This window comes from Chelonia mydas, chromosome 2 (assembly GCF_015237465.2).
Source record: "Chelonia mydas isolate rCheMyd1 chromosome 2, rCheMyd1.pri.v2, whole genome shotgun sequence".
Lineage (NCBI taxonomy): Eukaryota > Metazoa > Chordata > Testudines > Cheloniidae > Chelonia > Chelonia mydas.
In genome coordinates this window covers 174,440,184-174,467,998 of record NC_057850.1, presented here as the reverse complement: position 1 = coordinate 174,467,998, position 27,815 = coordinate 174,440,184, and the positions used below count along the sequence as shown (strand labels likewise).

General features: G+C 45.2%; 1 long non-coding RNA gene across 1 annotated transcript in view; it reads right to left on the bottom strand.

Moving 5' to 3' along the window:
* The window catches only part of LOC122464651, a 32,698-nt gene extending 29,795 nt beyond the window's left edge, over positions 1 to 2,903 (bottom strand). The window contains exon 1 of the long non-coding RNA XR_006288869.1: positions 2,766 to 2,903. This is a non-coding gene — a long non-coding RNA (uncharacterized LOC122464651). The remainder of the gene's footprint in view (positions 1 to 2,765) is intronic.
* Between the last annotated feature and the right edge of the window lie 24,912 nt (positions 2,904 to 27,815).

The window sequence follows — 27,815 nt, the reverse complement described above, 5'->3', positions numbered from 1 at the left end:
TATCTCTCACCTGTGAGAACCAGAACTAACTGTTGAAGAGAATGGAGTAACACTAATGTAAATCAATGGTCAGGCCCATGATTTTAAGGAATCCTAAGGTTCTCTTGCTTTTCTTCCCCATCCCCAGATTTAGAATCTGAGATTCTGTACACAAATCATGTCATATAAATCAGTTGGGGATATGAAAGATTGCAAAGGAGTAAGTACATCTATGAATCAGACCTAAAACTAGATTATACAGGGCCACATTTTCAGAACAGCCTGAAATTTATCTGTGGGTGCAAATCTGATTCCTAGTGTCTTTAACTAGCCATTTATAGGGGCAAATCAAAGGGAGGCCAGGCCTCAGTCCTTCTGAAAATCTGACCTATAATACCCAAATTAATTCTGTGTATATATAAGGGAGCGTGGGATCACACATGCAGTCCCATGGGCTGGTGCCACAGTGTTTGCATCTGGATCCAAACTTCTCCAGGTGTGGAGTGTTTAGACCCTACCATATGGAATTATACCGGGCTATCAAATGAATAACTGAAGGTATTCACTGGAGTCTATTACTGTCGTCAGTGTCACTGAGTCCCGAGCATGCAGCTGGTCTAAGGTACAGTATGCAAGCAAAGGCCTCTTACATTTAGAGTTTGCGCTGTTTCATCTCAATTTTAGAACAGAAGACCTGCAAGTCACAAGAATCGTCTCTTTCCTTTCCTCTAGTCTTCCCATCCCTTGTGCTATTTACATCTCTGGAGGTATACAACAGCCTGTCCTGATGAATGCAGTACCACAACTGGAGATTAGACATTCCCATCACTGCCTGCACAGCAGTGGTTCATGGGGAGTAAAAGTCTGTTTGGAGAGGCAGTATTATAATTATCATATGGTTATCCTACACTCTACCCCCACTCTTCTGTATTTGTGGCAACAACCTTCTGAGATAACCTGCCCCATGGGAAGCTTTCACTGCTGCTCTCTGTGCTGCAGGTAAATAGAGGACTGCAGTCCCAGAGCTGTTGATCTAGAACAGGGGTGGGCAAACTACAGCCCGCAGGCTGGATCTGGCCCATCAGGGCTTTGGATCCAGCCTACAGAATTGCCACCCCCATGGCGCCACGGGCCCCACACCGTTCCCGGAAGCAGCTGGCACTACGTCCCTGCAGCCCTTGGAGGTGGGGGGCAGAGGGCTCCGCATACTGCCCTCGCTTGTAGGCACCATTCCCCGCAGCTCCCATTGGCTGTGGTGCCTACAGGCGAGGGCAGTGCGTGGAGCCCTCTGCCTGCCTCCCCTCCCCAAGGGGCCGCAGGGACATGGTGCCAGCTGCTTCTGGGAGCGGCGCAGGGCCAGGGCAGACAGGGAGCCTGCCTTAACCCCACTGTGCGCCATTGCAACCCTGACCTGCTCCAGGTAAGCGGCGCTGGGCCAGAGCTCACGCCCCAAGCCCTCCTGCACCCCAAACCCCTACCCTGAGCCCCTTCCTGCACACCACACCACCTCTTGCACCCCTGCCCCAGCCCTACATTCATGGCCCGGCATGCAATCTCCCCAAAGGTTTGCCCACCCCGATCTAGAACCTTTCATGAACACTTTCAATGGTAGTTTGGAGCCTAAATAACCATTGTCCAGCTGGGCCTGGTTCTCTAAACACCCAATATGCAGAGAACTAGTCTGTGAAATAATTAATGAAGCCACAACACAGGACTCAGCATCGGCTGGAGGGGAGACTCAGATCACTGCATAATTTGCCACATTTCATGGGGCTGGGGGGTGGATTGTTACAGTCCTAACTACCCTTGCAGGGAAGTAAGGTGGAGTAATGTCCCCACACTTCTAGCACTGTTCAGATTTTGGCTGTTACAGTGTAGAAAGATGGGGATATTCCCCTTCAACCTAACCCAGGCGACGGTAGACAGGCAGGGAATTGTGCCTCAGTCGTCTCTGAATGGTCATGCATCTCTTGCTCAGGGCTGTCTGAAAAGGCACAATCTAGCCCTCTGAGTGGAAGTGCTGTCTGCACAAGAACCTTAAAAGGTCTAGGGATTAAGTCACAGCCAGGCTATTGCAGACCATGACTAAGGAACATTGATGGAGCTGTGTGGGGAATAGCATCTGTTAGCACATCTGCCTCAAGCCAGTATCAGTCTCTCACTCTCACTTAAAAAAAAAAAAAAATCTTGACTTGTAGAAAGCAAAGCAGTAGTTTATGTGCAAGAGAAGAGCACCAGTTCCACACTCTTGCAAAACAGTACATGATTAGAACCCCCAGAGTGGGGAACGTTGGTCCCATTCATTTCATGGGGTTTATACAGGGTGGAATTTGGCTTGCACTGCTCACAAATACAAAAGCTGCCCCAGCTCAGTTATTGTGCACTACCTTCTTCCACCGTGAAACGGTTAGTGTGGGGAGCTTGTTTAAAAGCTGCATGATGTCTATTTTCAGGGTGAAAAACTTAATTTTTCAAAAATGAATCTTCTATTTCAAAACCGTTTCAGTTCTTTGAAAGAAAAAAAAATCCACCACATGACTAAGCCAATCAATGACACTTAGCAATTTGGGGCAGACGGGAGAGAGAAATTGAAACCAGCAACAAAAAACAAACAACTATTCCCCTATCCTCCTTCAGGAGAAGGCTTCAAAACACCTCTTCCCCCCATATACATAGATAGAGAGAGAGAGAGAGACACACACACACACACACACACACACAGAGAAACCCTACTGAACTAGGCCTCATGGTATCCCTCTGAGCTATACACAGAGCACTGTACTTACTATGTCCTAGTGGCACAGCATGGTCCAGTGGTGAGCACACAACAGGTACATAAAAGATCTTGGTTCCCAGCCTGGTTCTGTCACTGACTCACTATGGCCCTAGGCAAGTGATTGAACAGCTGAGTCCATTCTTCCCTCTGTAAAACCAAATCACATGTGGCATGCATTGGTAACAGGGCGGCTCGCCTATTAAGGGCGGGGGCTAACCACCCCTGAGTACAGAATGAGCCACAGCTGGGAGAGATTACAGTGATTGCCCTATGAAGAGCAGCTGTACGCTACGCTGAAGGGAAGAAGAATAAAGTTAAAATTGCCATGCTGTTATGCTTAGAGACTGTTAGGAGTGAGCAGGTTCTAGCTAGGGCTGAGACTCTAGCCAGGTAGGGCTTGGGAGTAGCCTGCGAAAGCAGGAAGACCTGGGAGATGGAAGATAAACCTTGTTTTGGATTGTACTTTTTGGATAGACTGGAAAACTTCATTTTGAATGTCTGTTAATTTAATAAGGCATAACTCAAGAAGGGATGGGGAAAAAGTGTTTTCTGAGCTCACTGAACTCAGGTCAAGAGGGGAAACTGAGGCAGGCTGTCTGGACTGTGACCTTAGGCCATGAGGGGTTACGTGAGAGATGACTGGCCTTGCTACAGCACATATAAAGCATTTAACTTGTTCAAGGTGATTTAGAAGCACTGAAGGGCTATATTTGTGCCTATTATTATTCAAGCTGGTCAAAAATTTTCTGGTGGAGCATTTTTCTGCTGGAAAATGCTCTTTTGTCAAACCAAACCATTTCGCAGAAATGTGTCAATCTGTTTCTAAATGACTTCTTGTTTAGTCGTTAAAGCACATGCATGGGAGCCAGGAGATACAGGTTCTGGTTTTGGCTCTGTTACACTGCTCCAAAGTTAGGAAACATTGACTGAAACTTCCCTGACTGTAAAATAAGAGCTGTGTGGGAACTGGATTTTCTGCTTCATGGGAAATGCCACCATTTTTCTGTTGCAAATGGAACAAAACAGAAAGTGTCTAAATTCCCATGAAATTATATTTAAAAACATTCATATCACGAAAAACATTTAATTTTGAAAAAATTGGAAGATTTTGTTCTGATTTAAATTTTTAAAATATTTAGATTATAACAACAAACTGAACCCAAAAGTCATGTAGAAACAGAAAATGGAAATGTTCCATTTTGAAAGGGTCAAAATGTTCCAGTTCAGCTTTTTACCGAGATCTCCCTTCCGATGCTTTTTCTTTATTAAAAAAGAGTGTGTTGAGATGGACACAGTCTGCCAAATGTTTTGCAGACCATAGCTACAGAGTTGCTACTGCGTCTTCCTGCTGGTCTGACCTATGATGAAGTGAAACTTTGGGTTGACCCCATTGCTAAGCAGAACATCAAGCCATGCATGTCACTGGACGCTTGTGCCTGGGGGTGGAAAGGAAGGCAGAAAGACCCAGGGAGGTGGTGGTTAATTGTGCATCGGGTACACAACTGGAATGATGCACTTGCAAAAGGGCTTTCTCAACATGTGGGCTGCTGCCACAGCATGAGGAGGAGAGCTTGACTAAAATCCCACTGAAGGAGAAAATAGCAATGTGGGGGCTTGTCACCATCAGTATTCACCAATCTGAGGGTGAAAAACAGCACTGCATGGTAATAAGCTGCTTTCTATCATTGCTTTTGCAAGTGTTCTGGAGAAAGAAACTGGAGATCTAATTTTACCTGCTTCTCTATAACAGTCTTATGAAACTGCTTCATCTCTGCCAGCTTTCTGTGCCTATAAATATGAGAAAAGGTCAGTGCAGCAGGTGGGAGTCCACAGGTATTTGCTATGAGTGTGATCCGGTTAGTCTATTATTGTTTACTGGCCTCTGCATATGAGGATGGGAGAAGAGAAGACAGAGGATCTGTTGGTTTGCCGGGAAAGAAGAGGTAATTTGTCCAAACCGATATGAGCCTTATAGGTTTGGGTTTGTCGTCTGAATAGAACAGAGGTTTGGGCTTTGCGAAATCGGTTCATACATTCCAGCTTTGGATCTGGGTTTTTAAGGCTTGTGCAAAATGACAAACTCCTGACAATAACTGTTTTTCATACTACTTTTTACTAAACAAACTGTATCATTGTGTTTCAGAGTAACAGCCGTATTAGTCTGTATTGGCAAAAAGAAAAGGAGTACTTGTGGCACCTTAGAGACTAACCAATTTATTTGAGCATAAGCTTTCGTGAGCTACATGCATCCGATGAAATGAGCTGTAGCTCACGAAAGCTTATGCTCAAATAAATTGGTTAGTCTCTAAGGTGCCACAAATACTCCTTTTCTTTTTGTATCGCTGTGATTCAGTCTCCCAGGTTTAACCACAGCCTCAGAAACAGATGCAGTGATGCAATGAAGCAGTGACTGGCACGCTAGGAATGCCCCACTCTGAAAAATCTTGGAAGGAAGCCTAACCCTGACTCCTCAGGGCCCAGCAGCAATCATGCCAGTTCTCCATCTACACTGTAACCATGGAGGTAGAGTCTCTGGACCCAGTTCTCTGCTACTATGTGCCTTGTGTGACCCCTTACACCTGTGCAAAGTGAGTATGAAAGGCTAGCCAATCAATTCTCCACTTGCACACACTGGTGGTAGGATTTTGCACTTGCTTTGTATAAATGTAAATGACTACAGAAGAAGCAAGACAGGGGAGAGTCAGCATCTAGGTCATTGCAGACTTGTAACTACATCAATACTGCTAATCAAGACAACTGGTGTGAACCCCAAATGAAGAAATGCTGCACAGGTGCACCTTATCCCAGTCACTTACACTGGTGCAAGCCTAGTGTTACAGCAGTGCAGCATATCCAGACTGCATTTCAAACTCCATTAGTGCCATTCTATCAATGTAGCAACACTGGTGCAAACCATCTCCTAGGTCATTGTTTTACTGCATTCTCCCCTTCCTATTGTTACTGAAATAATAAGGGCGCACTCCAACAAAATACAACTGGCATTTTCTGAATGCATTAAAAACTCCCAATTGTAAGCATAAATATATTTAAATTACATACTCAGTACCTGATCCTACGAAAGGGGGCTCTGCCCATGTACAGTGGTCCACTTTACTATATGGAGCAAGCTGTAAAACATTCAGATTAGACTGGAAACTGCAGGGCAACACTGACCCAGCCACAGCCTGTTGTTGTCACTGTGAGAATATGGAGACACTTAAATGAAAAGCTAAAGCCCTGTGGTCTCTTTAATCCAGTAGCTCAGGATTTTTTTTTTTTTTTAAATACTTAGAAACAATCTTTCCCTAGTGCCTCACTTTCTGGCCATTAGACAGGGTTTCCCTTCTGAATCAGAGGGTGCTGGAAGGACCTCAAAATCTGGACTGTAGCTAGGTAGTAAGGTCACCGACACCTAGGGAAAATTCAATCCATTGTATTTTCCAGCAGTGTCACTCTCACCAGATAGCTGTTGAGTTGCAGCTGCCTGGCAGCTTGCTGCCTTTCTTTTAAAAAAAATCTGAGGCTTGCTCTCGACCACTTCTCAAACTAGGGGTCAGGACCCCTCAGGGGGTTGTGAGGTTATTACATGGGGAGTCATGAGCTGTCAGCCTCCACCATAAAGCCTGCTTTGCACCCAGGATTTATAATGGTGTTAAATATATAAAAAAGAGTTTTTAATTTATAAGGGAGTTCGCACTCAGAGGTTTGCTATGAAAGGGGTCACCAGTACAAAAGTTTGAGAACTACTGTTCTAGACACAGTCTCGGTACCACTTTAACCATTACAATTCAAGGTGTAATTTTATTTTTATATATATATATATGAGCTGGGATACCACAAGAGGCTATTATTGAGGTACTTTGGGTCTAGCAGGAAGCACTAGAAGCTTCCTGTGAGAGCCTGCTTTTGTGTGATGGGTAGCCTAATTTTGTGGATCCATGAGTTTTGGTTCATTCAGTGAAGTGTGCATAAATATTCAAACTTTTAGGTGCCGATTTACATTGAATTTAAATTTTGAAGCTCAAGAAGTCTACTCCTCACAAATAAAAGTAAAAACTCACCAATAAAAGCTTTTATTGTACTAATCTTCCAGGATCAAACAGACACTCTGAACTACTGAAGCTATGAAATCGATATTGAGTAGATGCAGTCGGTAATGGGTAGAAAATTGCCTACTATACACACTGCTGGATGGGCATGCCTTTGAGAATCAGTCAAACTTTTCCACCGTGTTTTAGTTTAGCTATAACTGTATGTACAGACAAAAAACTGAAACTCTGGAGACTTGGGTTCTTGCCTTGTCTTTGCCTCTGACTCCCTGCATGACTTGGGGCATTTCTCCTACCATTCTGCCCTTCAGTTTCCCCTTTGTAAAATGAGGATAACATCTACCAGTCTTGATGAAGTAATTTGAGTTCCTTGAATGAAAGGTGCTATACAAGTGTATAGTATTAGCATTGTCACCTCTGATCAAGCTGTAGGTGAAGTTGCATCTTGGATTTTTCCCTTCAGGTCAGATATCTGAGCAAGGTAGATAATTACAATCATACATGATTCATTGAACCTCATGCATGTTTTGTGCACGATGAACTGGGTAATAACATGAGAGGATGCCATGTTTCTAAAACTAAAATGGCTCTTTATTAAAGAACTATTTATAGAGGTACTGCAGCTAGTATTCCAGCCATGTGCACACAGACTGGCTTCCTGGTGTCTACCCCAAACTCTTCCCTCTTATAAGCTTTGTTCCTCCCTCCAAGGCCCATGCATGTTGCTCCAATATACAGTTTCAACCTTGAAAATATAAATAATTAATAAGGCCCACTTCTTTCAATGGGGTTCTAGAGCTTCACCTAAATTCTGAAGGATACCAACAAAGTGAGTTTTGAGTCAGTGCTTCTCCAGGGTCTCATCATCTGAGCTCTTTAATATTAAAGATGGACGTTTTCATTGTTGAATGACCTGAAGGTTACATTTCTATATGTGCTGTGAGTAGTTACAGACTCCTGAGAAGAATTAGGGAGGCATGAATTCTAGTTCAGTGAATTAGTGCTGAGACTATATAATTCCATTGATGACACAAATTAGTAAGAAGTCTCCGCTGCCACACGCACACAGTACAGTAAATACCTGGACCTTGGCTCCTCTTATTCCAAGCAGGATTACGATTGCAACATCACATCATCAGTAGGGTAAACTAACCTACCCCGCTCCGGCCTAAATCCAGCGCCTGTCCAACAATTTGTGAATTGTTCTACATAAGGACCGGAAGAGCTGAAATTGAAAGATGGGGGAGGTCAATTTTACAGTGTGCATTTTACATGAATTGTACTGCTTAATTTTACAGGTGGTTATTCTATTGTATTACAAAATGTGGTAACTGAGATAAAATGCTCATAAACAGACACTAGCTTTTGCTAATATGGTCTGGCTGAATTCTTACACTGTACCACCATTTGATTTACGTTTCAAAGGCATTCCAGCAATGTCTTGAAAATGCAATATAGGAGACAATTTACTGGCAATGTGGGGGGGGGGGAGGGGCATGTGGGGTTACGTCCCTCACCCCACTTTGCTGCTTGGCTTGTACTGAGCATGCTCATGCACTCCCCCCTCCGCCCCGCACACTAGCAGCAGACACGGGTCATCACAGTCTCAAAGTCTTAGACCAGTCCAGTGGTTGAATATTCTAAGTAGAGCTGGTCAGAATCTTTCAAATGAAGCTTTGTGTTATTTCTCAAAAATGGCCTTTTTAAAAAACAAACAAACAATATATTGGAAACTAAACAATCCCTGCCCCATCATTTTATGAACTGAAAAGCTGTTTTTTATCCATATCCATAACAGAGTCACTAAACATTTTACCAGAAATTTCAGGTTAAAGGGGTCTGTTCTGAATCCTGCAAAATGGAAAGGACTTTATAATTTCTTTCAGTTTTTTTGACCAACTTTAATTATAAAGGACCTTTCATTGGAAAATTCCCAGCCAGCTCCAATGAAAAAGAGTTTCTAGGCTCTGTGCCATGGAGCTAGGAGCCTGGAAGGCCTGGGAGAACTCGACCCCCAAATCAGAGTGAAACTAAATTTTGAAATTTCTCATGAACTGGAGAGCCCAAGTTTTGGCCAGCTCTATCTTTGATAGTCAATTATCCTATGGAATTATAATATTGATTGCCTCTATTGCACTCGACTTGTTCAGAGCACTTCACAAATGTTAATCTTTACAACACCCCATGGAGTAGGTAAGAGGAGAGATGGAGGTTGAGGGCCATATTTTTTTAAAAGTATTTAAATGCTGAAAGATGCAGATGGCAACTAGAGGGACTTTTAAAAGCACATTGGTGCCTAACTCCCAGTGGAGTTACTTTCAGTGGGAATTAAGCACCTAAATACCTTTGAGGATCTGGGCCCGAGTGGGATTTTCAGAGGCACCTAACTCTCCCTGAAATTAATGGGAGTTAAGAGCCTAAATACCTCTGAGAACCTAGGGACTTTGGCATCTAAAAAGGCACATAAGGTGACTTCCACAAAGCATGTCAATGGCAGAGGCAGGCCTAGAACCCGCCATCCTGCCTCTCAGTCCCATGACTAATCAACTAGACTACGCTCCCAGTCATCTATGAAAATTGTGTGTGAGGCTTAAAAACCATCAGAAGCATTGTATTTTATTATTGTATCCAGTTGTGGTTTAACTTTTATGAAAGGGGGTGTTGCGGTTAACTAGCCAGCCATTGCTCATTTTGACAGACTGACTCATTGTAGCTAAAGTTAACAGCACTAATTACAGCTCTCACACCCTCTTGTTATTTTTACCTGCTGCTGCTGAATGCACTGATGAACCCAGAAGCTGAAAGTCTCTTTCCATGGAGGATTCCTCATTGCTAAAACCTCCTCTAAATAGCTGAGATTAGTAGGAGGTGATATTATTAGCTGTAAACCCACATCCCCAAGGATGCTATGCTTAGAATACATTATTGACTGTTCCATATTCAGTGCTCTGTAATACCTAGCTAATTAGGGTCACCCGTTGCAGATCCTCTTAACGGTGCACTATGAATCAAGTCAGATTCGACCTGTAGCATAGTAGGAGATAAGGCAAGGAAGAGCAGACTGGATGTTTGTGCAGTGTATGCTAAAGAAGGAACAAGTCATGAACACGGGCATTTCTCTAACTCTAAAACTCCCCGGAGTTCACTCTTTCAGCTGAAGAATGTGCTGTCCATCTAGCTGCTCATATCATCACTTTCTATGCAATAGGAGCGCTTTAAAGAGTGAATGTATTATGCTACAAGGATTATTTAGCTGAAGTTGTTCATCCTCCTCTTTCTTGGTCTTTTTGTTGCTCTGGCTATGTCTACACTACAAAATTAGGTCGAATTTATAGAAGTCGGTTTTGTAGAAAGTGTTTTTATACAGTCGATTGTGTGTGTCCCCACACAAATGCTCTAAGTGTGTTTAGTTGGCGGAGTGCGTCCACAGTACCGAGGCAACAGTCAACTTCCGGAGTGTTGCACTGTGGGTAGTCTCCGCTGCCCATTTGAATTCTGGGTAGAAATCCCAATACCTGATGGGGCAAAAACATTGTTGCGGGTGGTTCTGGGTACATATCTTCAGGCACCCCATTCCCTCCCTCCCTCCGTGAAAGCAAGGGCAGACAATCGTTTCGCGCCTTTTTTCCTGGGTTACCCATGCAGATGCCATTCCACGGCAAGCATGGAGCCCGCTCAGCTCACTGTCATCGTATGTCTCCTGGGTGCTGGCAGACGTGGTACTGCATTGCTACACGGCAGCAGTTCATTGCCTTTTGGCAGCAGACAGTGCAGTATGACTGGTAGCCATCGTCGCCATACTCCAGGGTGCTCTTTTAGCCGACCTCGGTGAGGTCGGTCAGGGGCGCCTGAGCAAACATGGGAGTGACTCAGCCAGGTCATTTCCCTTTTAAGTTTTGTCTCATGGCGATTCAGTCCTGCCGGCAGTCCTACTGCACCGTCTTCTAATGAGCAGCCAGGAGACGACGATGGCCAGCAGTCATACTGCACCGTCTGCTGCCAGCAAGATGTATAAAGATAGATGAAGTGGATCGAAACAAGAAATAGACCAGATTTGTTTTGTATTCATTTTCTCCTCCCTTCCTCCCTCCCCCCGTGAAATCAACGGCCTGCTAAACCCAGGGTTTTGAGTTCTATCCTTGAGGGGGCCATTCTGTTTCTCCTTGATGCAAAGCCACCCCCTTTGTTGATTTTAATTCCCTGTAAGCCAGCCCTGTAAGCCATGTTGTCAGTCGCCCCTCCCTCCGTCAGAGCAACGGCAGACAATCGTTTTGCGCCTTTTTTCAGTGCAGACGCCATAGCACTGGGAACATGGAGCCCGCTCAGATCACCGCAGCAATTATGAGCACTATAAACACCGCGCGCGTTATCCAGCAGGATATGCAGAACCATAACCTGCAAGAAAAGCGAAACCAGGTGAGGAGGAGGCGACTGCAGCACGGTGAGGAGAGCGATGAGGACATGGACATAGACTTCTCACAAAGTACGGGCCCCTGCAATGTGCACATCATGGTGTCAATTGGGCAGGTTCATGGCGTAGAACACCGATTCTGGGCCCGGGAGACAAGCACAGAGTGGTGGGACCGCATAGCGTTGCAGGTCTGGGACGATTCCCAGTGGCTGCGAAACTTTCGCATGTGTAAGGGCACTTTTATGGAACTTTGTGACATGCTTTCCCTTGTCCTGAAGCGCAAGAATGCCAAGATGAGAGTAGCCCTCACAGTTGAGAAGCGAGTGGCGATAGCCCTCTGGAAGCTTGCAACGTCAGACAGCTACCGGTCAGTCGGGAATCAATTTGGAGTGGGCAAATCTATTGTGGGGGCTGCTGTGATGCAAGTAGCCAACGCTATCACTGAGCTGCTGCAATCAAGGGTAGTGACTCTGGAAAATGTGCAGGTCATAGTGGATGGCTTTGCTGCAATGGGATTCCCTAACTGTGGTGGGGCCATAGACAGAACCCATATCCCTATCTTGGCACTGGAGCACCAAACCAGTGAGTACATAAACAGAAAGGGGTACTTCTCAATGGTGCTGCAAGCGCTGGTGGATCACAAGGGACGTTTCACCAACATCAACCTGGGATGGCCGAGAAAGGTACATGACGCTCGCATCTTCAGGAACTCTGGTCTGTTTCAACATCTGCAGCAAGGGACTTACTTTCCAGACCAGAAAATAACCATTGGGGATGTTGAAATGCCTATAGTTATCCTTGGGGACCCAGCCTACCCCTTAAAGCCATGGCTCATGAAGCCGTACACAGGCAGCCTGGACAGTAGCCAGGAGCTGTTCAACTACAGGCTGAGCAAGTGCAGAATGGTGGTAGAATGTGCATTTGGGCATTTAAAAGCATGCTGGCGCAGTTTACTGACTCGGTTAGACCTCAGCAAAACCAATATTCCCATTGTTATTACTGCTTGCTGTGCGCTCCACAATATCTGTGAGAGCAAGGGGGAAACATTTATGGTGGGGTGGGAGGTTGAGGCAAATTGCCTGGCTGCTGATTACGTGCAGCCAGACACCAGGCAGTTAGAAGAGCACCGGAGGGCGTGGTGCGAATCAGAGAAGCTTTGAAAACCAGTTTCAGGAATGGCCAGGCTACGGTGTGAAAGTTCTGTTTGTTTCTCCTTGATGGAAACCCCCCCGACCCCAGTTTCACTCTACTTTCCTGTAAGCTAAGCACCCTTCCCTCCGCCCTTCGATCACCGCTTGCAGAGGCAATAAAGTCATTGTTGCTTCACATTCATGTATTCTTTATTTATTCATCACACAAATAGGGGAATAACTTTCAAGGTAGCCCGGGAAGGGTGGTGGAGGAGGGAAGGACAAGGCCACACAGCACTTTAAAACTTATTGAATGCCAGCCTTCTGTTGCTTAGGCAATCCTCTGGGGTGGAGTGGCTGGGTGGCTGGAGGCCCCCCCACCGCGTTCTTGGGCGTCTGGGTGAGGAGGCTATGGAACTTGGGAAGGAAGGCGGTTGGCTACACAGGGGCTGTAGCAAAGGTCTGTGCTCCTGCTTCATTTCCTGCAGCTCAGCCATACGCTGGAGCATATAAGTTTGATCCTCCAGCAGCCTGAGCATTGACTCCTGCCCTCTTTCAGCAAGCTGACGCCACCTACCATCTTCAGCCCGCCACCTCTCCTCGTGGTCATATTGTGTTTTCCTGCACTCTGAGATTGTCTGTCTCCACGTATTTTGCTGTGCTGTCAGTGTGGGAGGACAGCATGAGGTCAGAGAACATTTAGTCACGAGTGCATTTTTTTCACCTTCTAATCTTTGCTAGCCTCTGGGAAGGAGAAACATATCCAGCTGGTGGAGGGAAAAAAAGGGAGAGTGGTAGTTAAAAAGACACATTTTATAGAACAATGGGTACACTCTTTCATGGTAAACCTTGCTGTTAACATTACATAGCACATGTGCTTTCATTACAAGGTCGCATTTCGCCTCTTATTGAGGGTCTGCCAGTTTGGTGTGAGAGATGACTCACGCAGGGCCGGGCAGCAGAATTCGGCTTGCAGGCAGCCATGGTAAGCCACAGTCTTTTGACTTCTTTAACCTTCTTAACATGTGGGAATGGTTTCAAACAGCAGCGCCCTCATTTCCCATACAAAGTAGCTGTTGGGTTGGCCATTAAAAATGGGTTGGCCATTTAAAAGGAGGGGCTGCGGTTTCTGGATTCACATGCAGCAGAAACCCAACTAATACCCCCCCACACACACACACATACCCAATTCTCTGGGATGATGGCTCACCCCTCCCCCCACCGCGTGGCTAACAGAGGGGAAGATTTCTGTTCAGCCACAGGCAAACAGACCAGCAGAAACGGGCACCTCTGAATGTCTGCTTACTAAAACCACCCTATTTCAACCAGGTGACCATGAATGATATCACTCTCCTGAGGGTAACACAGAGAGATGAAGAACAGATGTTGTTTGAATGCCAGCAAACACCGGGACCATACGCTGCAATGCTTTGTTCTGCAATGATTCCCGACTACGTGCTACTGGCCTGGCGTGGTAAAGTGTCCTACCATGGAGGACGGAATAAGGCTGCCTTCCCCAGAAACCTTTTGCAAAGGCTTTGGGAGTACATCCAGGAGAGCTTTATGGAGATGTCCCTGGAGGATTTCCGCTCCATCCCCAGACACGTTAACAGACTTTTCCAGTAGCTGTACTGGCTGCGAATGCCAGGGAAAATTAATCATTAAACACGCTTGCTTTTAAACCATGTATAATATTTACAAAGGTACACTCACCAGAGGTCTGGGAGCCTGCCTTGGGTGGGTTCGGGGGGTACTGGGTCCAGGTCCAGGGTGATAAACAGATCCTAGCTGTTGGGGAAACCGGTTTCTCCACTTCCTTACTGTGAGCTATCTACAACCTCCTCCTCATCATCATCTTCCTCGCCCCCAAAACCCACTTCCATGTTGCCTTCCACTCCTTGGATACAGTCAAAGCACAGGGTTGAGGTAGTGGTGGCTGCACCCCCTAGAATGGCATGCAGCTCATCATAGAAGCGGCATGTCTGGGGCTCTGAACCGGAGCGGCCGTTTGCCTCTCTGGTTTTTTGGTAGGCTTGCCTGAGCTCCTTAATTTTCACGTGGAACTGCTGCGGGTCCCTGTTATGGCCTCTGTCCTTCATGCCACTGGAGATTTATTCAAATATTTTGGCATTTGGCCTTTTTGAATGGAGTTCTGCCAGCATGGATTCGTCTCCCCAAACAGGAATCAGATCCTGTACCTCCTGTTCGGTCTACGCTGGAGCTCTTCGGTGATTCTGGGACTGCATGGTCTCCTGTGATGATGAGCTCTGTATGGTGATCTGTGCAGGTGAGCTTGCCATGCTGGGCAAACAGGAAATGAGATTCAAAAGTTCGCGGGCCTTTTCCTGTCTACCTGGCCGGTGCATCTGAGTTGAGAGTGCTGTCCAAAGTGGTCACAATGGAGCACTCTGGGATAGCTCCCGGAGTTCAATACCGTTGAATGGCGTCCACAGTACCCCAAATTTGACCTGGCAAGGCCGATTTCAGCGCTAATCCCCGCAGCGGCAGTGAAGTAAAGAAATCGATTTTAGGAGCCCTTTAAGTCGAAAAAAGGGCTTCATTGTGTGGATGGGTGCAGGGTTAAATCGAGATAACGCTGCTAAATTCGACCTAAACTCGTAGTGTAGACCAGGCCTCTGAGAACTGGTAGCTTAAATAGAACACACCTCTCTCTGTCCCTCCCATGTGCTATCCATTTAAACCCAATGAAAAGGGGTTTGTTTGTTTTTTTTTCCCCTTGTAAAGGCCACTCAGTTAGTGAAATATGATCATCTGTGAACTGCAGTTTATTTTATGACAGTGCAGGTCCTTTGTGCTGGGAGCTGCTAAGAATTAGTGATACACACTGACTAGCTTAGAGAGAAAGTGTGAGAGGAAGAAAACCTTTTAAAATGAGGGTTGAAATATAAACAAGTAATAACCTGTGGCATTACTATAATTTAATAATTCTTTTGAGGGACAGTAATTTGTTTCTTAATAATTTCTTCTAATTTATGTTTCTATTGTTTCATAAACTTATAATACTTAGCTTTCATATACCACAGCTCAAAGCACTTTACAAAGGAGAGTATTATTTTTATCCCTATTTTAGAGAGAGAGTAATTGAGGCAGAGAGAAGTGAAGTGACTTTGCTTAGGTACACAGTAGGTCAGTAGCCAGCTTGGGAATAGAATATGGGTCTTCTGACTCCCAGTCTAGTGCTTTAGGTGCTGCATCATGATGTCTAATAAAAACAGTGGTCCTAATTCTGTATTTGGATATTATTATTAGTAGTAGTAATAGCATTACTGTAGCACTAAGGATCCCTAGTCATGGAGCAGGACCCCATCGTGCTAGGCGCAGTACAAACCCAGAACAACAAGACAATCCATGTCACAAGGAATGCCCCACACAGCTCCCATTGACTTTTAATGAGGGCAAAGTGGATTTCCATGTGTCTCGCCTCGCTGCCTTTGCCTTTCATTGAAATGATTCTGAGCATTTTGGTTCTTTGCCCCAGGGGAGTTCCAATTTTATCCTCTTGGAAAAAGTTCCTTGGAAAATATAACGTCCATGGATCAAATGCTGCAGTTCTTACTTGGGCCTGATCCTGTGAGGCCTCTGCAGACAGTGCTCTAATTAAAGTCAATGTGTGTGCTGGGCATGGGGGGCATCCAAGCAATATGTGGCTTGCAGGCCTTGACCAAATTACCCATTGGCTTCAGTGCTTGAGTAAGGGCGGGTATGTTTTGACCCAATAACAGCAGCAGTTCATCACAGCAGATTCGATCCTTAAACTTACCAGGGAATCTCAGACATGATTATTATTTATGGTGTCATCTGCTATGTGCTAGGGCAGGGGTGGCCAACCTGAATGGGAGAAGGAGCCAGAATTTACCAATGTACATTGCCAAAGAGCCACAGTAATACATCATCAGCCCCCCCCAATCAGCTCCCCACCCACCACTCCCAGTGCATTCTGCCCACCAGCAGCCCTGCCGATCAGCACGTCCCCGCACCTCCCGATCAGCTGTTTCATGGCATGCAGGAGGCTCTGTGGGGGAGGGGGAGGAGTGAGGGCATAGCAGGCTTAGGGGAGGGGGCGGGAAGGGGTGGAGTGGGGGCAGGGCCTGTGGCAGAGCCAGGGGTTGAGCCGTGGGCACCCCCTAGCACATTGGAAAGCTCCAGCCCCACAGTCAGTACCTATACACGGAGCCGCATATTAACTTCTGAAGAGCCACACAGGGCTCCGGAGCCACAGGTTGGCCACCCCTGTGCTAGGGGCTTTCCAAATGCTTAGGATGGTCCCAGCTCTGAGGATCTCACAACAAACCATCTTGGCTAGTTCCCTTTGCTACTTAAAATGTAGGGATAAAACATATTTTTGGTTGCCTGCCTGTCTAAAAGGATCTCTTGAAAATGCACTATGCTGTGGTTGAAGTGAGGTTTCCTCTGAAGATAAGTTGCCCCACTGTTATCTACCAATTTTCATCTAAACCTGTGTGGACAATAAAATATTTGCTTTGCTATTGTACTAGTTGACCTGGCAATGTTAGAACTATCTTGGATTAAAAAACCTACCAATCTCTAACAAAATCCTGGAAGAATTAAAAACCAAATGCAGGAAAAATTAAAACCAGAAGGAATAAATAGAAATAGCCACATATTGCTTGGATGCCCTCCATGCCCAGCACACACATTGACTTTAATTAGAGCACTGTCTGCAGAGGCCTCTCAGGATCAGGCCCAAGTAAGAACTGCGGCATTTGATCCATGGACAAACAACATTGTTCCAACCTTTGGCTTCCTTTCTAACTGAAGTGAAGGCACAGCCAAAAGATCACACTTTGGGGTGGGTGTACACTTAGGTCATGCCATAAAAATAAAATAGGAACACATGTTCACTCTGCAGCTCTTGCGGTCACCTTTGTTGGGGCACCTGTATTTCAACACTCCAGAAAGTTACAGATGGGCCATTGCATGAGCATGAGCCATGGACGAATATAAAGGGAACATAGCACTGGAGCCTGTAGGCACATATATGGGCAACTTAACCAAGCCATACACACACGGTTGTTTGGGGTTTTTTTTGGCTGTTTGTAGCTAGTAGATGGATGAATGTTAATGCTTTTTGCAGCATACATTTTGGGCCAAATCTCTGGTGTAAAGGGCTGTAGCTCTATTTACTTTTATAGTGTTCTGCTAATTTACATGAGCAGAGAATTTGACGCAAAGTATGCACTTATTTATATGCTTGTGTCCCTTGTCCTACATTATCCAGAACTTGCCCATGTATGTAATCTATTAATATACAATAGAGCCTTATGGTTATCTAATACATGTTGTTTAACATTTCTTTGAGCTTATCTATATGGAGGAATTATACCAACATAAGGCAGGGGGTAAGGCCCCACTTAACTTGTGATATTGCAGAAATTGCAGATTCCGCAATGTTAGGCTTTCACCACAGTTTTGACAGTGGGAGCCCTGCCGGGTGCAGGGATGAGAATGGGAGCATCTGCTGTCAGCCCCGGGCAGCCGACAGCAGAAAATTGCAGAAAAGTAATAATGGACTTTATTACCTCAAATAATAAGGTCCATTATTATTTTTCCATAATTTTTCATGGCTTGTCCGCAACTCAGCTGCAACGTTTTGACAATCATCCTGCAATCTGAGAAGGGCTTTAACAAGGTGTAAATTTAAAGCACTAGAATTATACTGGTATAGCTCCCCTGTAGATGCATTTATTCTGGTATAAGAGTGGCTTTTTCCTGTTTAATTTATGTTTCTTTGGAAGGGGTTTAAGTTAAAATGGAAAAAGCCACTTTTAAAGCCAAATAATAGTGTTGACATGGCCAGTTACACCACTATAATGGTGTCTGTTTAGCTACAGTAGTATAATTACACCAGAATAACTGGAAAAGCTTTCCAAGGTAGACACGGCCTGAGAATTGTTTCTTTCTGAAGCACTTGGAGCTGGGGTGGCAAAGGCTCCTCATTTTGCCTTCAGATCCAGGAATTGATTTTAAGCCTGCCGCAAAACTATGACAGAAAAACAGAACCTGGGGAAACATTGATGCTAGATTCATGTCCCGTGAAAGATCCTGTGCTTTCAAGGACAGAGGCTGCAATAATTCAAGGAAAGTATTGATCCTTTGTATTTGAACAACCAAACTCTGATGTCAATGGCCTGGATGACATGAAACTAGATCTTTGACCTAGATTATAGGAAAAACTTGAGGAAGGTGAAATGTAATATATACTACTCGGATCCTTTGATAGGAAGAAAGCATTAAAATATCTCATCCAGTATTTCTTTATACTGAAAATTGCAAAAAATCTAAAAGTTTAGACACTTTAATTGTCCATGAATCAGACTCAACAGTTCAGCCAACAATCTTTCCAGGGGAATCTCCCTTCTTCTGGTAAGTGTGTACCTCTTATTAACAGCAATGAGAATGGTACACCACTTAAGGGCTACAATAAGGACTCCTAGAACTCTGCAAGGGTATTTTATGCAGGAGGAAAATGCTTATACAGAACAAGGGGAGCATCCTGCTCAGCCACATCCTCTGCTGTGATCTTGTTCCCTTTCGCACGGCACACTGAGGGTGAAGGCTAAAGGTTTAGCATAAGGAACTCAATAAGGTATCGCTCCAAGCTTCATAGCTCAGGCTCTTTTTCCGACTGTATTAAGCCTGGAGGATTTTAGAACAGAGGGAGACTTTTGCCAGATCTGGTTATGGAAGCAAAGATTTATTACCTGGTGATTTTGAGCTTCCTGTATTGAAACCTCTGACCCCATTCAGTCTTTTTGGCCATTTCCATGGGTTCAAGAACTTCAATGAAATGTGACAGAATCACTTAATAGGAATAACTAATCATGGCCCAAATGTTCTTTCACTTCCATCAGTTTAGACTTAAATGTGAAGTGATCCAAAGGGAAGACTTCACATTGCAGGATTCTTGGATGTCTGATTAGATTTTTTTTTTTAAAGTGAACTGGGTGCTCATGGGAGGAGGAGACAGGCTGGCAGCCCTGGAATGTAACGGTGCAAGAGAAGGCATATAAAGGATGTCCTGGAAAATTAGGGGTGTTAATGAAAGCTACATAGAAAATGTATGCTTTCTAATTTTGGAAGCCAGCGTATGCCCACTTTTAACAGCTGTGAACAGTAATAGGCTAGTGGGAAAATAATAGATTTCAGTCTCCCAGTTACTGTACACCAGACCTATAAATGGCAAGGCCATGAAACATAGTGGCCCCCACAAAATTAGATGCAATTTTCTGGATGGCTGTGACCTACCAGAGCTGCAGTGTACAGGTAGTGAACAGAATACTTGCTGCAAACAAAATTACCTGTAAACCACTCTTGAAAATGGAAGTTTTTTGGTTATTCACCAAACAGGTACAGTGCCAGTGTTGCCAACTCTGACAGTTTTACTGAGCATTCTTTCTTAAAGCCCTAGCTTCTGGAATCAAGAAATTGCATTTGAATCTCAGGTTTACATTTGTAAGTAAGTTTCTAGCCCTCACATCTGTGGTGAAAAACTATAAAATGTGACCGGAGTGTGCCCTAAAGGCCCAGAAATTAGTAGGCAAATAAAAAGAACCCAATGTTTATTATTTTATAGAGATGTGTTTATTTTATTATTATAAAATCTCAATATTTGAGGGGCTTAACTCATGATTTTTGAATGCTTGCAGTTGGCGATACTGCAGTGCAGATGATGGCGGTGCAAGTTTCCCTACTTTGCCCAGTCAAAGTGTTTTAATCCTGACCTGGAGGGATCACTGCTAAATATTAGATTGATGGTGGGTTCTGAGGTGTGGCTGCCTGTCCAGTAGGAACTAAACTGAAACCTATAACACATTTCAGGTATCTGACTTAGCTACTGTGACAGGGTCGGGCCAGATGGCTACAGGAGAGTGATAAAAGGCAGATATACTAGCCGCAGGTTAAGTAGGTTCCTTTTCCCTGGGTAAGGGAACAGGGAAGGTTCCAGAACAATCAGGAACTTTCTGGAAACAGTTAAGGCAGACAGGCTGATTAGAATCATAGAATCATAGAATATCAGGGTTGGAAGGGACCCCAGAAGGTCATCTAGTCCAACCCCCTGCTCAAAGCAGGACCAAGTCCCAGTTAAATCATCCCAGCCAGGGCTTTGTCAAGCCTGACCTTAAAAACCTGTAAGGAAGGAGATTCTACCACCTCCCTAGGTAACGCATTCCAGTGTTTCACCACCCTCTTAGTGAAAAAGTTTTTCCTAATATCCAATCTAAACCTCCCCCATTGCAACTTGAGACCATTACTCCTCGTTCTGTCATCTGCTACCATTGAGAACAGTCTAGAGCCATCCTCTTTGGAACCCCCTTTCAGGTAGTTGAAAGCAGCTATCAAATCCCCCCTCATTCTTCTCTTCTGCAGACTAAACAATCCCAGCTCCCTCAGCCTCTCCTCATAAGTCATGTGCTCTAGACCCCTAATCATTTTTGTTGCCCTTCGCTGGACTCTTTCCAATTTATCCACATCCTTCTTGTAGTGTGGGGCCCAAAACTGGACACAGTACTCCAGATGAGGCCTCACCAGTGTCGAATAGAGGGGAACGATCACGTCCCTCGATCTGCTCGCTATGCCCCTACTTATACATCCCAAAATGCCATTGGCCTTCTTGGCAACAAGGGCACACTGCTGACTCATATCCAGCTTCTCGTCCACTGTCACCCCTAGGTCCTTTTCCGCAGAACTGCTGCCTAGCCATTCGGTCCCTAGTCTGTAGCGGTGCATTGGGTTCTTCCGTCCTAAGTGCAGGACCCTGCACTTATCCTTATTGAACCTCATCAGATTTCTTTTGGCCCAATCCTCCAATTTGTCTAGGTCCTTCTGTATCCTATCCCTCCCCTCCAGCGTATCTACCACTCCTCCCAGTTTAGTATCATCCGCAAATTTGCTGAGAGTGCAATCCACACCATCCTCCAGATCATTTATGAAGATATTGAACAAAACCGGCCCCAGGACCGACCCCTGGGGCACTCCACTTGACACCGGCTGCCAACTAGACATGGAGCCATTGATCACTACCCGTTGAGCCCGACAATCTAGCCAGCTTTCTACCCACCTTATAGTGCATTCATCCAGCCCATACTTCCTTAACTTGCTGACAAGAATGCTGTGGGAGACCGTGTCAAAAGCTTTGCTAAAGTCAAGAAACAATACATCCACTGCTTTCCCTTCATCCACAGAACCAGTAATCTCATCATAAAAGGCGATTAGATTAGTCAGGCATGACCTTCCCTTGGTGAATCCATGCTGACTGTTCCTGATCACTTTCCTCTCCTCTAAGTGCTTCAGGATTGATTCTTTGAGGACCTGCTCCATGATTTTTCCAGGGACTGAGGTGAGGCTGACTGGCCTGTAGTTCCCAGGATCCTCCTTCTTCCCTTTTTTAAAGATGGGCACTACATTAGCCTTTTTCCAGTCATCCGGGACTTCCCCCGTTCGCCACGAGTTTTCAAAGATAATGGCCAAGGGCTCTGCAATCACAGCCGCCAATTCCTTCAGCACTCTCGGATGCAATTCGTCCGGCCCCATGGACTTGTGCACGTCCAGCTTTTCTAAATAGTCCCTAACCACCTCTATCTCTACAGAGGGCTGGCCATCTCTTCCCCATTTTGTGATGCCCAGCGCAGCAGTCTGGGAGCTGACCTTGTTAGTGAAAACAGAGGCAAAAAAAGCATTGAGTACATTAGCTTTTTCCACATCCTCTGTCACTAGGTTGCCTCCCTCATTCAGTAAGGGGCCCACACTTTCCTTGGCTTTCTTCTTGTTGCCAACATACCTGAAGAAACCCTTCTTGTTACTCTTGACATCTCTTGCTAGCTGCAGCTCCAGGTGCGATTTGGCCCTCCTGATATCTTTCCTACATGCCCGAGCAATATTTTTATACTCTTCCCTGGTCATATGTCCAACCTTCCACTTCTTGTAAGCTTCTTTTTTATGTTTAAGATCCGCTAGGATTTCACCATTAAGCCAAGCTGGTCGCCTGCCATATTTACTATTCTTTCGACTCATCGGGATGGTTTGTCCCTGTAACCTCAACAGGGATTCCTTGAAATACAGCCAGCTCTCCTGGACTCCCTTCCCCTTCATGTTAGTCCCCCAGGGGATCCTGGCCATCTGTTCCCTGAGGGAGTCGAAGTCTGCTTTCCTGAAGTCCAGGGTCCGTATCCTGCTGCTTACCTTCCTTCCCTGCGTCAGGATCCTGAACTCAACCAACTCATGGTCACTGCCTCCCAGATTCCCATCCACTTTTGCTTCCCCCACTAATTCTACCTGGTTTGTGAGCAGCAGGTCAAGAAAAGCGCCCCCCCTAGTTGGCTCCCCTAGCACTTGCACCAGGAAATTGTCCCCTACGCTTTCCAAAAACTTCCTGGATTGTCTATGCACCGCTGTATTGCTCTCCCAGCAGATATCAGGAAAATTAAAGTCACCCATGAGAATCAGGGCATGCGATCTAGTAGCTTCCGTGAGTTGCCGGAAGAAAGCCTCATCCACCTCATCCCCCTGGTCCGGTGGTCTATAGCAGACTCCCACCACTACATCACTCTTGTTGCACACACTTCTAAACTTAATCCAGAGACACTCAGGTTTTTCCACAGTTTCGTACCGGAGCTCTGAGCAGTCATACTGCTCCCTTACATACAGTGCTACTCCCCCACCTTTTCTGCCCTGCCTGTCCTTCCTAAACAGTTTATAACCATCCATGACTGTACTCCAGTCATGTGAGTTATCCCACCAAGTCTCTGTTACTCCAATCACGTCATAGTTCCTTGACATCACCAGGACCTCCAGTTCTCCCTGCTTGTTTCCAAGGCTTTGTGCATTTGTATATAAGCACTTGAGATAACCTGTTGATCGCCCCTCATTCCCAGTATGAGGCAGGAGCCCTCCCCTCACAGACATTCCTGCCTGTGCTTCCTCCCGGAATCCCGCTTTCCCACTTACCTCAGGGCTTTGGTCTCCGTCCCCCGGTGAACCTAGTTTAAAGCCCTCCTTTAGAACACATGCAGCCAATCAAGAAGCTGCTAGAATCAATTAAGGCAGGCTAATCAGGGCACCTGGATTTAAAAAGGAGCTCACTTCAGTTTGTGGTGTGTGCGAGGAGCTGGGAGCAAGAGGCGCAAGAAGCTGAGAGTGAGAAGGCGTACTACTGGAAGACTGAGTAGTACAAGCATTATCAGACATCAGGAGAGAGGTCCTGTGGTGAGAATAAAGACGGTGTTGGGAGGAGGCCATGGGGAAGCAGCCCAGGGAGCTGTAGCTGTCACGCGGCTGTTACAGGAGCCACTGTAGACAGCTGCAATCCACAGGGCCCTGGGCTGGAACCCAGAGTAGAGGGCAGGCCTGGGTTCCCCCCATCCCTCAAACTCCCTACTTGATACTGGAGGAGTTGAACTGGACTGTGGGTTCCACCAGAGGGGAAGGTGTCTGGCCTATTCCGCGATCCACTAGGTGGATCAGCAGAGACTGCGGGGATTGTTCTTCTTCCTTTCCCCATGCTGGCCAGTGATGAGGCTAATGAGTGAACGGAAGATTTGAGCCACAAAAATGGCCAATTGAGGGCTGCCGTGAACCTCTGAGGCGAGAAAATCCACCAATAAGCGCAGGACCCACCAAGGCAGAGGAGGAATTTTGTCACACTACATATGTCTCCTGAGCCATCCAGTCCCCCAGTTCTTGATTCACATTAGTGTAGCTGAGTGCATCAGGAGTTCTATTACCAATTTACCCTAATGGGGATTTTATATGACTGTACATATTTACTCAAGGTTGAAATTTGCTATATACAAGGTCTTCATCTTAGAATGATTTTTGGAGTGACTTTTTGAGGGGGAGGGAGGATAGGGGCTGGGGAGTTATTTCCTTTTTACTCCTGTTTCTTTCACTGTTTAGGCTTTATTTTAATTATTAATATTCTGATCTCACTTATACCATATCAACGGCTTGGTTCAAAACCCACTGATGTCAGTGGAAAGTCTCCCATTGACTTCAGTGGGCTTCTGGATCAGGCCCTAAATCAGGATGTGTCAATGGAGTTACAGCAATGTAAAGCTGGTGCAAAAGGTTAGAGCTGCATTTTGTAACCATCCATTAAATGATTTTTAAAGTGTTAAAACCAATAATCTATGTTTAACCAGCACTAGCACGGTGGAAAACCCTGGCAAAAGCCAGTAAATAAACACTCAAAGTTAATCCTGATGATATTATCTTGCACCTTTGTACTCTTCTTCCTTCTTTCTAACAAAGTGAGCTAAGGACTGTGTCACCCAGAAACCTGAACTTCCTGCCTGTTCACCATGTGTGTCCCAGCTTCTTTGATGTGAAGGTTTTTGGTGCTTGGTATATTCAATTGAGCTGCGTGCATAGCATAGCACATTTCATGTCTTTGTATAGCAAGGACTATTTGCTGAGCCTTGGGTCATCCACACTTTCTGTGCCATTAAAACCGCATTATTTGTATAAAACCATGGGATAGCCCAAACACTGAGGGCCTTATCCAGTTTTTTACTCAGTCCTTATTGATTGATTTTGATTGTAATACTGGGGAAGCACCTGGAGGCTCCACTGTAGTAGGTATTGGACAAACACATGGTAAGAGACAGGCCTTGCGTCAAAGACCTTGCAGGCTCCCTGGAAGTTTTGCATCCATAAGAGCTTCAGAATTTTGCCAACCAGCTGAGATTGGTGTGGCTTTGAACTCATCTAGAGAGTTTCACTAACCTTTCACAAAGCAAAGTCCATAGTGGAAACTCAGGCAATCATAGGACCGCCTCAGATGCATAATTTTAATGGCACCTTTCTGTTCACTTTTCCCCCCAAATGGCCTAGTAGCATTGTTTGTATTCCTGTTGTTCTGCCATTATCACTATGTAATCCTTATAGTACGCTATAGTACCATTCTCCTATGTAATTCCAACGACACTGTGTTGCCTCATTACTGCCAATACCATCCAGTCTTTCAAAAGACACTCACTTTCCTTGCCCTGCAACTTGACTGAGGAAGCTGAAATATTAACTTAGGAATAATCGTATTCAAAAAGCTAGTGTGCCTTTAAATATGAGCACAATAGCACATTTTTAAAAACCAAATTAAAAGGTAACTGTCACTGTTCTCATCTGGGAAAAGGATGACTCCAGAGGAAATAAATGGGTGGTGGAAAAAAAGGATATTTAGGGCATTTGCTGCTAAGAGGAGATTTGTAATGGAAAATTTTTGAACTTGGCTAATGAGAGTGTTATAGTTTTCTGTCATGCATACAGGTACAGCCATATTTCAAAATTCTATACCATGTAGGCCTCAATTTAAGTTTCACTCTAATTTCATTTGTCAGCCATAGAAGGCTTTAATGAAACACAATGCCGAGGAAAAGATCCTTTGCCCCAAAGCAGACTGAAGAAAAAGTGACCTAAATTTTTTCACAGCCTCAGTTTCTAAAAATATGAATGACTAATAGAGATAATAAAATATTAACAAAATCAATAACCCACGTTTATAGATCATGCTGAATTACCTCAGAAGAAATACTTAAATGGGGATTAATGGAAAACTTTAAATAGAGTGTATGGCTTTATTCTCCTGAACTTCAGACCCCGCAGAAGAATGGGCTCAGAGAATTGTTAGTCCTTCACCCTTTAGCTTCTAGTTCAAAGCCAAGTCAGTAGTGCCCAAAAGCATGTACAGTCTGACAGTTTTTTAAGCATTTTTTGTTAAATGAATTGCTTACCTCAGTCTAGCTCTTCGCAGATAGGCGTGCAAGCCACAAAAACTGCATCCAAACTGGCACTCAGGTTGGCATTCTGATCCGAAAGTCCAAAGACTGAATGGACATTAGAGGTAGACTCTCCTGGGCAGAGTTGAAGCACATTGGCAGGAAGGGGTCTCTTAGGAAGATTGTGCTGCTGCTGAGAAGGCTCTGGTTGTTCTGTGGATAGATGGTCAGTCTCCTTCATCAACTCATCAATCTCCTCCTGGCATTCGCCAAGACAGCCCTCCATCTGTCCAGGAGGAGGAAGCTGGATGGGGTAGGAGTCTCTGCAAAAGTGTACCTCTTTCTGCAGCCTTGTGCATGCACACATCCAGGCAGAGATCCCCTTTTTGGAGGAGAGGGCATTGTCTGGGGCTCTCTGCTCGTACCCCTTTCTGGTTCCCTCCTTTTGGCCCTATGACCTGTACTACCACCTCCATTCATTTTTTCTCCCCTTTCCCCCCCATGCTCAGTTGGTGTCTGGGTTCTGTGGCCTGTCCCTCGCCTGAGGGGTTGGGCCTTCTATGACTTGGTAGACTCTGCCCACCAATCCTAGTAATCAAATAGACTGGCATGCTTCACTCTGTCCATTTGTGGCCCCTTCTTTCTCATCCTGATGGGGAGGCTGTAGTCATTTGGAGGTGGGGCCCCGCCCCCAATACAGGTCAAATAGATGGGCTTGTTTCACAAGCCAATCACTTCCCCTACATAAGTGTTTTAAAATTTAATTTTACACTAAGTAGAGTCTCCATATCATTCTACCGTCCTACTATACACAGCAGTGATTCCTGATTCAGTATGGAAAAAATTTCCTCCACGTTGTATTTCTTAGGTCTGGTGACGTTCATGGCCTTCAGGTGGAATAGAGACTCGAATACAAGATATAGCACTCATGGGCTGGCTGAAATGCTGGATGTGGCAGACCAGACTCGAAGGAAGATATGCCAGCGTTTCGTTATCTGAAGTGAGTTATTACAAGGTGGGGAGTGAACTTCTTTCTGCCCAGGAACACAGAATATCATTTGTAGTAGTGGGGCTATGCATGAGATTGTCCTTAAGCCACTGTATCATTATGAGCTAGATTGTGACTTGGACCACATGCCAATGTAAGAGAATCTGAAGTCCCCTTATGCCCTGGTGCAGGCCACCTGCACTTTGGGTCTAGATTCATAGAAGTAAGCAGGTGCTGCATTCCCATGTAGAAATGCACTCCCTGCAGAAAAAACCCGGGCAGAAAATGGAGGGAGCCCAGCTCCTCTTCTCTTCCCCCGCCCATCACACACATTGGTTCAGTGACTCTGGCCAACCACCACTGTGGGAGGTGTTGCATCTTGCCATTGGTGTAGGAGAGCAGCAAATTGCTACTCCAAGAGCAAGAAGGAACTGGGGCAATTATGACTTGGACACATCTGAGTCACAATGCCTGCCATGGCTATTCTTGGGGGAGTGCATCATATACATCTCACCCCTTGGTAATGGCTGTGCCAAAAGTCATAGCCCTGTGATTTCAGAATTTAAATAAATCAGCATTTAAGAGAAGAGACTTATTAGTGAAATATTAATACAGAAACCCAGCAATACCTACTGCCTATAATACTCACGCCAACCTCATTCTCAAACAATTAGGAGCCAGCCTGCAATCAGTAGCAAGGGAAAATTACTCAACTCCAAGAGGAAAAACCC